The sequence below is a fragment of the Python bivittatus genome, unplaced genomic scaffold (assembly GCF_059951505.1).
Source record: "Python bivittatus isolate LINGU-HERP-01145 unplaced genomic scaffold, Pbiv_v1 ctg000020_np1212, whole genome shotgun sequence".
NCBI classification, from domain to species: Eukaryota; Metazoa; Chordata; class Lepidosauria; order Squamata; family Pythonidae; genus Python; species Python bivittatus.
Genome location: NW_028277030.1, coordinates 27,680,627 through 27,693,639, shown reverse-complemented (window position 1 = coordinate 27,693,639; position 13,013 = coordinate 27,680,627). Strand labels below are relative to the sequence as shown.

The 13,013-nt window shown below is 42.9% G+C and overlaps 1 long non-coding RNA gene across 1 annotated transcript; it reads left to right on the top strand.

Moving 5' to 3' along the window:
- The first annotated feature begins 2,369 nt into the window (after positions 1 to 2,369).
- LOC112541704 (uncharacterized) lies at positions 2,370 to 11,404 on the top strand. The gene is made up of 3 exons (XR_003085674.2): positions 2,370 to 2,433; positions 7,969 to 8,030; positions 8,471 to 11,404. It is a non-coding gene; the product is annotated as an uncharacterized LOC112541704 (long non-coding RNA).
- The last annotated feature ends 1,609 nt before the right edge of the window (positions 11,405 to 13,013 follow it).

The following is a 13,013-nucleotide window of genomic DNA, read 5'->3' as shown; positions in this document are numbered from 1 at the left end:
GTGGCTGGAAAGGGCCAGACTAAAAGACAGCACTGAGGCACTGATCATAGCAGCACAAGAACAGGCACTAAACACCAGATTCATAGAAGCAGGGGTCTACCACAGTAGACAGGACCCAAGGTGCAGATTGTGCAAAAAGGCCCCAGAGACAGTCCAACACATAGTGGCAGGGTGTAAGATGCAGGCAGAAACAGCATATACTGAATGGCACAACCAAGTAGCTGGCATTGTGTACAGGAACATCTGCACAGTATATGCGCTAGATCCTCCCGAGTCCAGATGGGAGATTCCACAGAAGGTTGGAACAGGGCTAAGATCCTGTGGGACTTCCAGATCCAGACGGACAGGCAGGTACTGGCCAATCAACCAGACATCGTGGTGGTAAACAAAGACCAGAAGACAGCAGTGTTGATAGATGTAGCGGTGCCAAGTGACAGCAACATCAGGAAGGAGTATGAAAAGCCGGAGAAGTACCAGGGCCTGAAGGAAGAACTAGAGAGGATGTGGAAAGTAAAGGCCAAAGTGGTCCCAGTGGTGTTAGGAGCACTCAGGGGTGTGACTCCTAAGCTGGGAGAGTGGCTCCAACAGATCCCGGGAACAACATCAGAGCTCTCTGTCCAGAAGAGTGCAGGGCTAGGAACAGCTCAGATACTGCGCAGAACCCTCAAACTCCAGGCCTCTGGTAGAGGACTTGAGACTGAGGAAGACACGTACCACCCATAGGGGTGAGAGGGGAATTTAATTCTTCCTGATGTTGCTGCTGGTCTCTGTCTACTAATATTTATAATGATGAATACACACACACAGCGTATATATATATAATTATCATAATAGTAATAATAATATATTTATAAACCCTTCCTCACCACCCCAATGTCAAGGATCTAAACATCAAATGCAAAGATGTTATAGAGCTGAGTGGAAGCTTCTCATGTTCCAGGACCATTCCAAAACAGCTGATCAGCTCCCCAAAGAATGGAGTTGTTCTCTGCTCTTCACAAGCAGGCAGTGCATTCACCTGGAGCAGCGTTCCCCAACGTTGGATGTTTCTAGCAGCTGCATGGACTTTATCTCCCAGAATTCTCCATAATGGTCATGCTGCCTGGGGAATTCTGGGAGTTGGTCCATACATCTGGAAGTGGCCCAGTGGAAGCACTGATCTAGGGCAAGGTAGGCCCTGGCAAAGCGTCCCACAAGGGGTAATACTGTATACTCACTGGATGTGAAAAACTTCCCTTCTCGTTACATTGGACAGCCTCCTGCTCTCAAGGCAACCAGCTTTGAGACACAAACGTCCTCCTCTGAGAAAGACGTTGCAGAAGCATCTTGTGGGCTGCAGTGCTAAAGAAAACAGCCTCACTCTGGAAGGCTGAACTTAGCAGCTCTGACAGCTGGAGAACAAGTTTCTCTGCACTAATATTATGCTATCAGTTTTGGCCCCTTAGCACCCATCACCTGTGTCAACAAGGAGTTTCCTCTTCTCCATATCCTGAGCCATCCCTGGTGCACCTGCCTGGAGGGAGGAGATTGAGTTACCCTGCCATCTTTCCTCTGTAAACACACACGCCCATCAGAAAGAAATTTCTGCTCCCCAATTCCGTGTTTCAGAGAGAATACACAAGGAGGCCTTGAGCTGTCATTTCAGTCATATACAAATTAACCAAAGGGGGGGAACCTTCAGCAGTCACAGCTTGCTGGCATAGCTCAGGGGAAAAAAACGATCTAGACACAAGCAAGCAGCCCAAGCAAAAGAGCACAGAGAAGGCTGTGGGGCTGTTTGCTTATCTCCACACACCCACACCGTTGGGACTTTTTCACACCTGCAGTAGCACTGGGCACAGAGAAAGCTCTTTGTTATTTGCAGCCTTCGGGCCTGAGTTTGGCTGGGTTCCTCCCCCCCCCCCGCCCCCGTCTCTCAGCTGGGGTGAGGAAACAGACCTCCGGTGGAAGTCACGTGACTAAACATGTTGAAACATGTTGGTTTCATTCTCTGAACGGGGCCACAAGAGGCAGTCATTAGCAAAAACACTTCTCAACAGTACCGCTGGCTCTGCTTCAAGCCCCTTGACCCCTTTGCAATATGTCACCCTCGGAGGAAGAGAAAGAAATGCCCAGAGGCCATGCTTGTGGGGAGCTTCCTCTTCTCTTAATCAGCGCAACATGAGAGCAAGCCCTGGCCTGGAAGGTTGGTTAGAGAAGGGGGTTGGCACAGAAGCCCTTACCAACTCTCCTGAGCTAACCTATCTGGTGTGGGAAATGTGAGACAGAAACTTCTGCTGCTTTAAAAGTGGGAGGGAAAATTGGCACTGTAAAAGTAATGGGCCACTACCCATTGATTGGTCGTGGTACATAAAAGTTCCTTCTCGGAACTGGCTTCTGCAAGGAGACATGTCTGAAGGCTAACTGGGAAACCATGAATGCCAGCTAGCAAAGGTCAGATAAGGAAAGCAGGTGGTGAAAGACCTTTTCTTTGAACGCTTGGCTTCCACCTGCCAAAAGGTCTCTCAGCTGTTTTCTTTTCTTTTCTCCTGATAACACCACCCCCACCACCCCCTGCCTTTCCTGAGCTATAACCTATCGATTACAGCAGCTTTTAAAAGAATAATCTCATTATTCAGTTCATGCTTTTATACAGAGAACTGGAAGAGATTTGTTTCCCTTTCTCAACCTCAAACAGCAGGAAATCACCATCTCCTTTTGCTGCTCCTCTTGAAAAATTCAAGTCCACGTTCTTCTCTATCACTCCTTCAACTCCCCTCTTTTTAGCTCTAACTTTACTTTTTTACTTTAATTTTTTTTAATTACTTATTTAAAAGGGGGGTGTTTTCTTTTTGAAGCCATGTACAGTAGCTGCATTAATCCTATAGAAGCTTAGTACTTCTGTTTTATGGGCTAGTTTATTAATATTAGCCAACAAAAAAATCTTATCACCCCAAATCAGTAACCTGCCCACCAAGTACTTCGCAAAGGAAGCCAGGGGTCTTTTCCATGGAACTTTCTAGCTAATTGCTAAGTGAAAAACAACAAGGGGAGAGGAAAGAAGGGAAAATTTGGGTAAGAAGAAATGAACAAAAATATACTGCATAGACATTTATGCATTGGCATAAAGATGATAATAGGCTGAACTTTTGAGGCAGGCTCTGAAAAAGAAGAGGGAGGACAATTCACAGACAGGTTGGAGGAGGATTTGTTGTTGTTGTTCAGTCGTTAAGTCGTGTCCGACTCTTCGTGACCCCATGAACCATATTGCACCAGGCCTTCCTGTCCTTCACTGCCTCCCTGAGTTTGCTCAGTTTCATGCTCATTGCTTCAGTGATGCTATCTAACCATCTCATCCTCTGCCGTCCTCTTCTCCTTTTGCCTTCAATCTTTCCCAGCATCAGGGTCTTTTCCAAGGAGTCCTCTCTTCTCATTAGGTGACCAAAGTATCTGAGCTTGAGCTTCATTATCAATCCTTCCAATGAGCAATCAGGGTTGATTTCCTTTAAGATTGACTGGTTTGACCTCCTAGCAGTCCAGGGGAGGATATTATAGGTCAAATGATAATGGTCCCTCCCATTTTCCTACATGCTCACGTGGGCATACAGATTCAAAGGGAGATGCATCCCATCATGTAAGTTGAAAAGGGTAACAGAAAACTTGGCTGGGGAGTAGAGGTGGGGAGAAGATTACCAGCACGGCGCCCTTACCCAACACCACTATAAGCTGAGGAGATGGCACAATATGCCATCAGGGACTTCACTCTCTGTGGCAGGCATTGGTGGAGTTATGGAGGGCACTGATCTCTCCGGTCCACTGCAACACTAGAGGTCGAGTGCCAGCATACTTTGCACACACCTTTTTTGGTGGTATATCTTTCCCTGTCATGATGATTGGATTATTTCTTTTCTTTGTATGGAGATATAAGGTGTAGTTGATGACATAAAACTTAGATTTTTTTTTTAAAAAAAACCTGAACTTTATGCATTTTTGTCTTTTCAGAATCCCAAGTGCACTGTTGGTAACAGCTCTTACAGCATAATCCTAAACATGTATTCTCAAAAATAGGTTGCATGGCTATGTTATGGACCAAGTTAATCATAGTTTATTAAATTAAATTTGGCTGGATTCACACAACGTATACTGTAAAGCTGTACACCATGCTTTACAAACCACACCAGCTTAGTTTGCTTGGCACACTAATCTACAATCAAGCAAGTCTTATTTTGGTTTAGCAAGTAATGCTGTACATAATATGGATTGTTTAATTTTTGATTCAGAGTGCCTTGAAGCCAGCCGCTGTAGTTTATACATCATGATTTATAGCTCAGCATTGTATGCAAATGCAGACAATAATGGCTTTTAAAACAACACAGACATAGTATAAATCATGGTGTAGTGTGGCGTGTGAACCCATTTATTGAGTTTCCACACCTTATTCCCATGTACGCAGATATAGGATTACAGTCTTCTTTAGAAGCATTATCTAAACAGCTTAGATATTTAGATATTGAACTATCTTCTAGAGAGGTGAGGTACTTTCTATCAGATTTACCTGCACTCTTGGTCTTACCAAAAAGTAATCAAGCTGTTTTATGTTAGTTTATCAGATAACTTTTTGTTCAAGTAGCTGATTGAAACAATGCAACTAGCAATAAACCAAGCACTATCTCATACATATACACTACCTTATTATTCTGCCCATGTGCCCAGATTGCAACACACTCATGATATCACACTGTGCGTGTTAATTCCAGAGCAGGAAGGAAAACAGTCCTTTAAATATTAGCACTGTTGTGACCTTGACACAAGCCAATCCTTCTAAGATACAGCAACAGCTTTAACTGTGGTTGGTCAAATTCAAACATAATATCAAGGCTTAGTTTGGTTAACAAACCCATAATTTACTTCAAACCTGGTTTGATAACTGCAGACTTCTGAAACCAAGATTTTGCTTTCAAGTTAGGCTGGAGCCAGTGGTTGAATTCACATAGAGTGCTAGTCTCTTTAGGTTTGGCCTAGCTGGCTTAGTAGAAACAGAGCAATTATGGGTTATAAATAATGGTTAGTGTTGTGTGTGCATCAGGTCACTATGACACATTCAACAAACCATTATTAAAAGAAACCATAGATTAACATGACTATGAAGTCAGCCATTACCGCAGCCTCACCTACAGTTGCACAGATATTGCCAAGATACAATGGGAAGGGCTATGGATGGTGTCCTGATCCCTTTGCAAGAAGAGATTAAAATGTAATACATAAATAGATGTTATTTAGCCCCCTTCTAGTTCTGAGTACCATGACCATGGTCTTATTTATCAAAGGGCAATTTTCTACTTGAAGGACTGTCCAATCCAAATTTGCATTAAAAATACATCACTGTAAGAAGGGACAGCAAGGCCTTTGAAGTGGCCTGACAAGAAATAATGCCAGAACAGTGAGCTCATAACTTTCTCTGCGGCACTGACTCTGCTGATCTTCCTAGATTTCTCAATTTTTGATACCACTGACCAGGAACTGCGTGGAGCTGGTGTCAGAGGCACAATTCTTCATGCTTCTACTCCCACCTGCAGTCAGGTCCAGATGGTGGCACTAAAGGATTTCCACTCAGTCATTTAATAACCGCATGAAGCTGTTGAGGGAGATCATTGGGATTTATACTTGGATGCCACCAATATGTGAAAAATACCCAGCTCTTTTTCACCCCGCTTATCAAAGTCAGGTGAAGTGCTGGACCATACCGGATGCTGTTATAGGCCGGATGAGGGTCAGTCAGCTGAGACTGAATCCTGATGACTCTCTGGCTCTGGATGCAGTTGTACTTCCCCCTGAAGGAGCAGGTGTTCTCCTGGATTCCCTTCTGTTATATGGAGCCCCAGTGGCCACCGTGGCATGGGGTGCATTTGGTTCGCTGTGACTAGCTAACTAGCTGCAACCTTTCCTGGATGGGAATGGCTTGGCCATAATTGTCCATGCTCTGTTCACTTCATGGGTAGAGTACAGCAATGGGCATTATATGGAATTAGCCTTCAGCTGGTGCAGAACGTGGCAACAAGGCTGCTGTCTGAAACAGCTCCTAGAACCATACAACACTGGCCTTAGAGGGACAGCACTGATGGCTTTTATGTGACCCTAGGGCTTCACCGTTTCCATAGGCCAGGCTGCCGTTAAAACTGTTTTAGCCCATGTATTTGAGGCAACCATCATCATTTGGCCATGTCCTATTGTCCCTTGTGACAAGCTCTGCCTCTTTACTATGGTATTACAGTTACTGTTGTTATGGTTTTTAAAATATTTATGTTTACGTCGTTTTGTGGTTTTGTCATATTTATTTTTTGAACTATTACCCAGTCTGGGGTCCCAAGGGTAATGGTGTGTGTGTGTATGTGTGTGTGTGTATATAATTTTAACACACACACACACACACAGATATACACACACACATACACACACACAAAACTATAAAATTATACCACTGAAATGAAGGAAGTTTGGAACAACCAGGAATTAATTTTGATATAGAAGCTCTTCTTTTATTTCTGGTACCCAAAAACCATTTCTCGGAATTTCTTTAATTCTAAACCTATGCGTTTAGCACCAGCTGCAAGCTGGAAATAAGGAGAGTCAAGCTGAATCAGTCTATAGTTTATCTAGTCCAGCAATCTGTTCCTATAGTAACCAGCCAGGTGGCTGTGGGAAAGCCACAGGAAGGACAGGAGCCAGTGTGGTGCAGAGGCGAAGGTGCTGGACAAGGACCAGGGAGCTGCCGGTTCAAATCCATTCTCAGCTGCAGAAGCTGAGTGACTTTAGGACAATCACTTTCTCAGCCCAACATACTGAACACAGTTACTGGTATGGGGAGAATACTGGAAAAGGAAGTGCTACATATAGTGCCTTTTGCTCCTGGAGAAAATGAGGGCTATAAATCTAGCAACTAAAAAAATAAGTTATCTTCTAGCTATGTCCATTAACAATTGGAATTGAAAAGTGTATTGCTTAACTCTGGAGAGAGTTATTCTTAACTCCATAAAAGGAATTTTGCACCTGTGGTTATGATCTGCACAAATATATTTTATGCAAATTGCTGGCCCCCGTTGACCTCTTTTTTGGTGATATGTAAGAGGCCATTCTAACTATGAAATTCTATATACACTGAAATGTGGGCATCTTAAGAAAGTAGGATTCATTTTGCTCTTGAGTCGCACGCTCCATTTCTAACTTCTGGATGCTCTCAGTGAAAGAATGAGAAAAGTGGCACAGTGTTCCAAATGCTGGTTTCGTTCTGGAAATATGCAATATCCTTGTGAAAATGTAAGCAGCTCCATAACTCATCCATCCTGCCCTTGCTCCAGCAGACCCATATAAATGTTTATGGCACATATTTCTAAGTGTGCTATAAACAAGCAGAAAACATTCACTCCAGCTGAAAGGGGTAAATATGATGAGGACCTGACAGAGCACTGCAAATGGAAATGAATTCCTCCCAGACACTGAGTGACTTAGCTTACCTGCAGATCCTGATGGAAAATATGTGCTCTGCTTCTGAGTTTGCACTGTTAACACATCAGTAAGCTGGACTGTTCTTCTTTTTCCATCTTGGCTGGAAAAAAATAATCTCTCCTTCATCCTGTAGTCACTTCCTTTTCTTGAAGGCTGTATGGCCTTTATAAAAGACAGATTATGAAGTCAGGTTTAGAGCACCCAGTCTCCCCAAGAATGTTCATCTGGCAGACAATCCTTTTTCATATCAAGTGAAGATTTCTTTTTCTTCTAAAAATTCACCCAAGCGTTTTCAACTTGTTTGGCTTTTAGTTTTGATGCTAATGCTGACTTTCCATCCTCAACTGATTGTACTCTTTTTTTCAGGAGGCAGGGTTTTTTTGTTTTGTTTTGCTTTGCTTTTAATATGCATTCTTTGAAGCTGAAAGGCAGGGAACAATGTTTCCTTTTAAAGCTAGCAAACTAATTTAAATCTTTCTCGCTCAGTTCAAAAGTGGTAGCATTCAGGACCGAATGGGCCATTGCAGTGGAGCTATCGAGACTGTGGGGTAAGTTGTCTTCCAAGGCTCCCAGGCCATTCTGGCTGATCACTTCCCTACACCCCTTTCATTAGTATAAAGATAGACAAATCATCAGCCACACTACCCCCCCCCCCATCCCTACCCTGGCATTATGCTACCAAATTCCACTACAAATCTTTTTTTTTCTTCCATATTTGTTTCCAGCAAGTGTGTTAACCCTCTGCTGGTTTTACCATCCCTATTTTCTCTTTTAAAAAATCTTTCCAAAGATTGAAATACTTCAGCCATGTCACTCCCGTTGCATCCAGGGACATCAGCTAATTACCACTAGGTCTTCCCTACAATACAGGTAATCCTCATTTAGCAACCACAATTGGGACTGGCAACTCGGTCGTTCAGCGAAGCATTTGCTAAGTGAAACTGCAACTTTGCTTACGATCTTACTTCAGCTTTCTTTTGCTTTACAGACCTGTGAAGGTCATAAATGCAAGGACTGGTTGTAAAGTTACTTTTTCATCACTGTTTTAACTGCCAACAGTCACTAAATGAGGGGTCACTAAACAAAGGCTACCTGTACTTGGAAGATTAAAAAAAGACCTGCAAAACGTATGCAGCTATTTCTTGCATTACCTGAGAAACACTTTCTTCATTTTTGTTTATCATTCAGAGCTAAAGGAAGGGATGACTTGGGATACTTCTTTCTTTTTAAACCTCTGTAAAGAAATTTTAAAAAGTTGAAAAGAAAAAGAGGTCTGCCCAATCTATTTTATTGGAATAGTCTGTCTGTGGAAATTAGAATATTCAAAGTGGTTCCTGGCTGTGAGAAATCCAGAGCGCCATGGATCTTATTACTGGAAGGCTAACAAATTAAAAATTGTGGCATGCAAACCAGCCTTCATAACGGTCACAAAATTACCCGGCAACACATTGATTTGGATCATTCTGTTTATTTCAAACTTTCATTATGAATTGGAGAAGGAGGAAGAGGGAAAAAAGTTGACATTTGTGAATTCCAGGGGAAATTTCAATCGCCCATCACCTTATATGAACTTTTAACATACGTAAAATGAAGCGCAAGGGACACGACCCTTAAACTTTAAAGATTGCTGGTGCGTGACATGATTGAGAAGTACTTTCAACCTGAAAACAGTTTCACTTCCTGCATGTGGCCACAAAGAAGCTACGTAATAAAGTTCATATCAATGCTGTTTGCTTTCTCTCTTTCTCACTCCTATTTGTCTTTGTTAACATTTACTGAACTTCTTACATGAGTCTGGAGTTTATTTACATCCAAATATTTTTTCTGGTGGGGATATGTTACCTTTCATTAGTCTTTGCAATTATTCAGTACTTATGTTTGACATGAAATGTAACATTTTCTTTGTGCTGCCTGCTTAGATAGAAGCATGGTGGAGGAACAGTGTACAGTATAGCACTGCACACCTAGTATTTTGCCATGTAGAGCCAGAGAGCCATCAGTGCAGACCAGAACTAATGCGAGAATTATAACATAGCCATCTTCTGTGAACATTTGTCCATTTTGTGCCTCACACAGGATGAGGATGCAAGGCCATGGGTACACAATGCAATGAGGATGCAATGCAGAACCAGCGGTCAGTCAATAAAATAGATGGGGGATGTTTCTCCCTTGTCTGAAAGCTAAGCCTGTGAATCTTCCAAACTTTTCCAGGCCAGCTGAAGTCAGACAAGAGTACTTATATTTAGCTTTCACTATATCATCAATTTCAGGAGAAAATTTGGCATATTGGGGGCCATGGAGAAAGGGGATTATGAGACTAAGCCCACCTGTAGCAAGGACAAATTTATTTTGTTTCCTTCACCTAATTAACAACGTTCCCCTACCCCACTCCAGGTTCTCAAAGTTTATTAACTCTGAAATGCCCTTTCTATATCTTCTAATCCAACTAATTACAAAAATCTTCCAAGTTTTTTTTCATCTGTCTCCATTCTCCCTCCACAACATTCTCTCATTTTTAACACTTTCTGGAGCATATCCAGATACTAGATACAGTGGTACCTCGGGATACCATCGCCTCTACTAACGAACTTTTCAGGTTACGACCAGCTCCGGCCGCAAAAATTTACCTCGATGTGCGAACTCCGCCTTGGGGTACGGCCATTTTTCCGCCCTGACACATAGTCCGCGGCCATTTTCCCGCTGCGCGGCACCTGGCTGTTTTCCTGCAGCGCGGCGCCCGGCCGTTCTCCCACGGCGCGGCACCCGGCTGTTCTCCTGCCGCGCCGCACAGCGCCCGGCCGTTCTCCCGCCCCTGACGTGTGGTCCGCGGACGCCAGAATGGATTAATGGTAATTACATTGAACCTTATGGGAAAATTTGCTTCGGGGTGCGACCAAATTCAGAGGGCGGAATGGATTAACCAGATTTACATTGAACCGTACGGGGAAATTTGCGTCGGGTTACGACCAACTCGGGATACGCCCAGAGTCACGGAACGGATTAAGTTCGTATCCCGAGGTACCACTGTATATAATACAAATCTTCACGGTATTCTTTGCTGTAAAGTATATAATTCCTTTTTTGCCACCTGCCTCAGTGAACCAGGCTAAGTTGGAGACATAGGTTGGTAGGTTTTTGGGTAGGGAGACATAGATATAGCACTTTTATTGTATTTTCTTTGGTAAGAGACAGTTGTATAAATAAAATAGTAGGCTGGAATGGCAAATCATACTAGTCTGACCGCAGGTGAGAAGGGAATGATTTTTTTTCCAGGCTTTCCCTGCCTCTTCAGCTAAAACATTTCCTGCACATAGCAAAGTTGTCTATCAGACATACTGTATTGAAACTTTCTCCTAGGTCCTAGTAAAACACATCCATGAGCTTTCATGTATAGAAGGAGCAGGCAAAATACAAGCCTTCTTTCTTACAGTCCGAAATGGTATACTGTAATTCACAACACTAAAAAACCCTCCATCCCTCCTTCAGTTTGATTAACATTAGAAATTGGTTCTCCTTTTTGAAAACTGAAATAACTTGTTATTTCTCTCTTAGGGCACATCTAGATCACCAGCTTAACGTGTTTTCCTCCAGTTCCTGAGGCAGGCAATCTCTACTCTGCCTTGGAATTAAGGCAAGACGGTGCCAGGACAAGGCAGCATTCTCTATCTTGACATCCTTTAGGTGGGACAAGTTAAGGAAAGTAATCGGCAGATTTCCTGCTGGTAGGAAAAACATCCACCAATTGCTCTAACATGGGGTGGGGGTGGAGGTGGGGAAGGAGATGAGTTTTGACCCAGGGGTTAAACTATTTGTCAGACCTTGATCCATGAGATGAGGCTGCAGGGGTAAGCCTCTCTTATGTGACCTGGAAGCATCTGTCCATCCTGGCATCATCTGTGATGCCTAAGGTGTGAAGTCAGGGTATCAGAAGCGGCACACTGGGAGAATTCCCATCCACTTCAATTCACTGTACCAGCTGCCTTTCAATCAGAATTTTTTTTTTTTTTAATCTGGATGAAGCAATCTCATGCAAGACTACTTGACCTGTGTAGACCTGCCTTGTAATGCCTGGCTGGTACTTTGTGAAGTGCTGGTCAAGCATTATTGATTGATTTGCTGGGGCTGATTTGCCACTCCAATCCAGCAGGACCCTGAGTAGCTTACATCCCCTTCTTACAGAATGTGGGCAAATGCCTGGTCCTGATCAACCCATTGCCTAAGCCTATATGACAATGGAAGGATATTGCCGTTGATCACGGGAAGGGGGAGGGGCATACCTCCAGGGGCCCAAAGTGGTCCATAGGAGCTGGACAGATTCTAGCCCTTGCTGCTTCATCACCCTACCACCAAAGCACCACAGAGAAAGACTTATGTGGGGAGATGATGGAAAACATCACTTTAACATCAGATGTAGCCTCAGCTACTGGCTGGGGAAAGAAGGCAGCATATTAAGGACATGTCCTTCAAGAAGATTAGTAAGGCATCTTTCAGCAGCTGCATGTATAAGTCCTTAGACTTATTGCTGTTGCTGCTGGTGTAGCCTGCTTTCTTTCTGACTTTTAAAAATTCTAACTATTTAAGAAATAGTTTATGATGAAATATCCACATTTTTCCTCCCCCGCCCCAAATAATTTTATTTAAACAAGAAGATGCCTGGTCACTGAAGTGTAACTAAAGCACACTCTGATATATACAATGCAAATATCTTCTCAGTCCTCTAGCTCAAGTGATAAATAAAAATTCCTAAATAGTACATGTCAACACACATACATACACACACAAGTCCCAGCATTGTTTTTGTACAGATTTAGATTTTACAAAGAATAGATCTGTGGGGGTGGAACAGTAAAAAGATAAAGATAACACCTAATAGAATGCAATGCATATAATTTTCAAACATGTTGCAATTATGTGATCCCAGAGCCTCCTTTGTGATTCAGGTTCAGCTGGCCAGATGAATGCAGGTGTCTGTTCTCATCTAGACCAGATATTTCATTGTCTTTAAAAAGTGAGGAAACATTTCTAGTAAATCCAAAGATGTGCCAAGGCATCAGGGTCAAGGGAGAAATGAAGTCAGGAGTCCAATATGAGCAACAGACCCAGATACACGATAGCCACACAGCAGAGTCTCTACCCAACAGAAATACTTTTACAACCATCCATCTCTGAGAGGGCCCAAAAGTTCATATGGATAGTCAGAGCTGGCTCCGAGAATACTATAGCATTCAATTCTGCTTAAAATTATTAAAACCCTGCTGAGCAGCAGAACTTCCTAAAGGAATGTCAGCATCCCCTATCTGATGAGAACTGTACAGCCAAACGTCAGATATTACAGTATTACTGCTTCAGTTTATTACTTTAAAATGCTGCAGTTTAACTTGATTACAGCAACCATGGGTACACCATTGGTAAATGTGAAGGACCAGAAGACAGACAGATCATCCTGGAGAAGGTCTAACTACGTGATCACCAAGGGTTGATACTGGCTTGATGGTATAAATCAATCAAATTAGTTTAAAGAAATTCCCTCA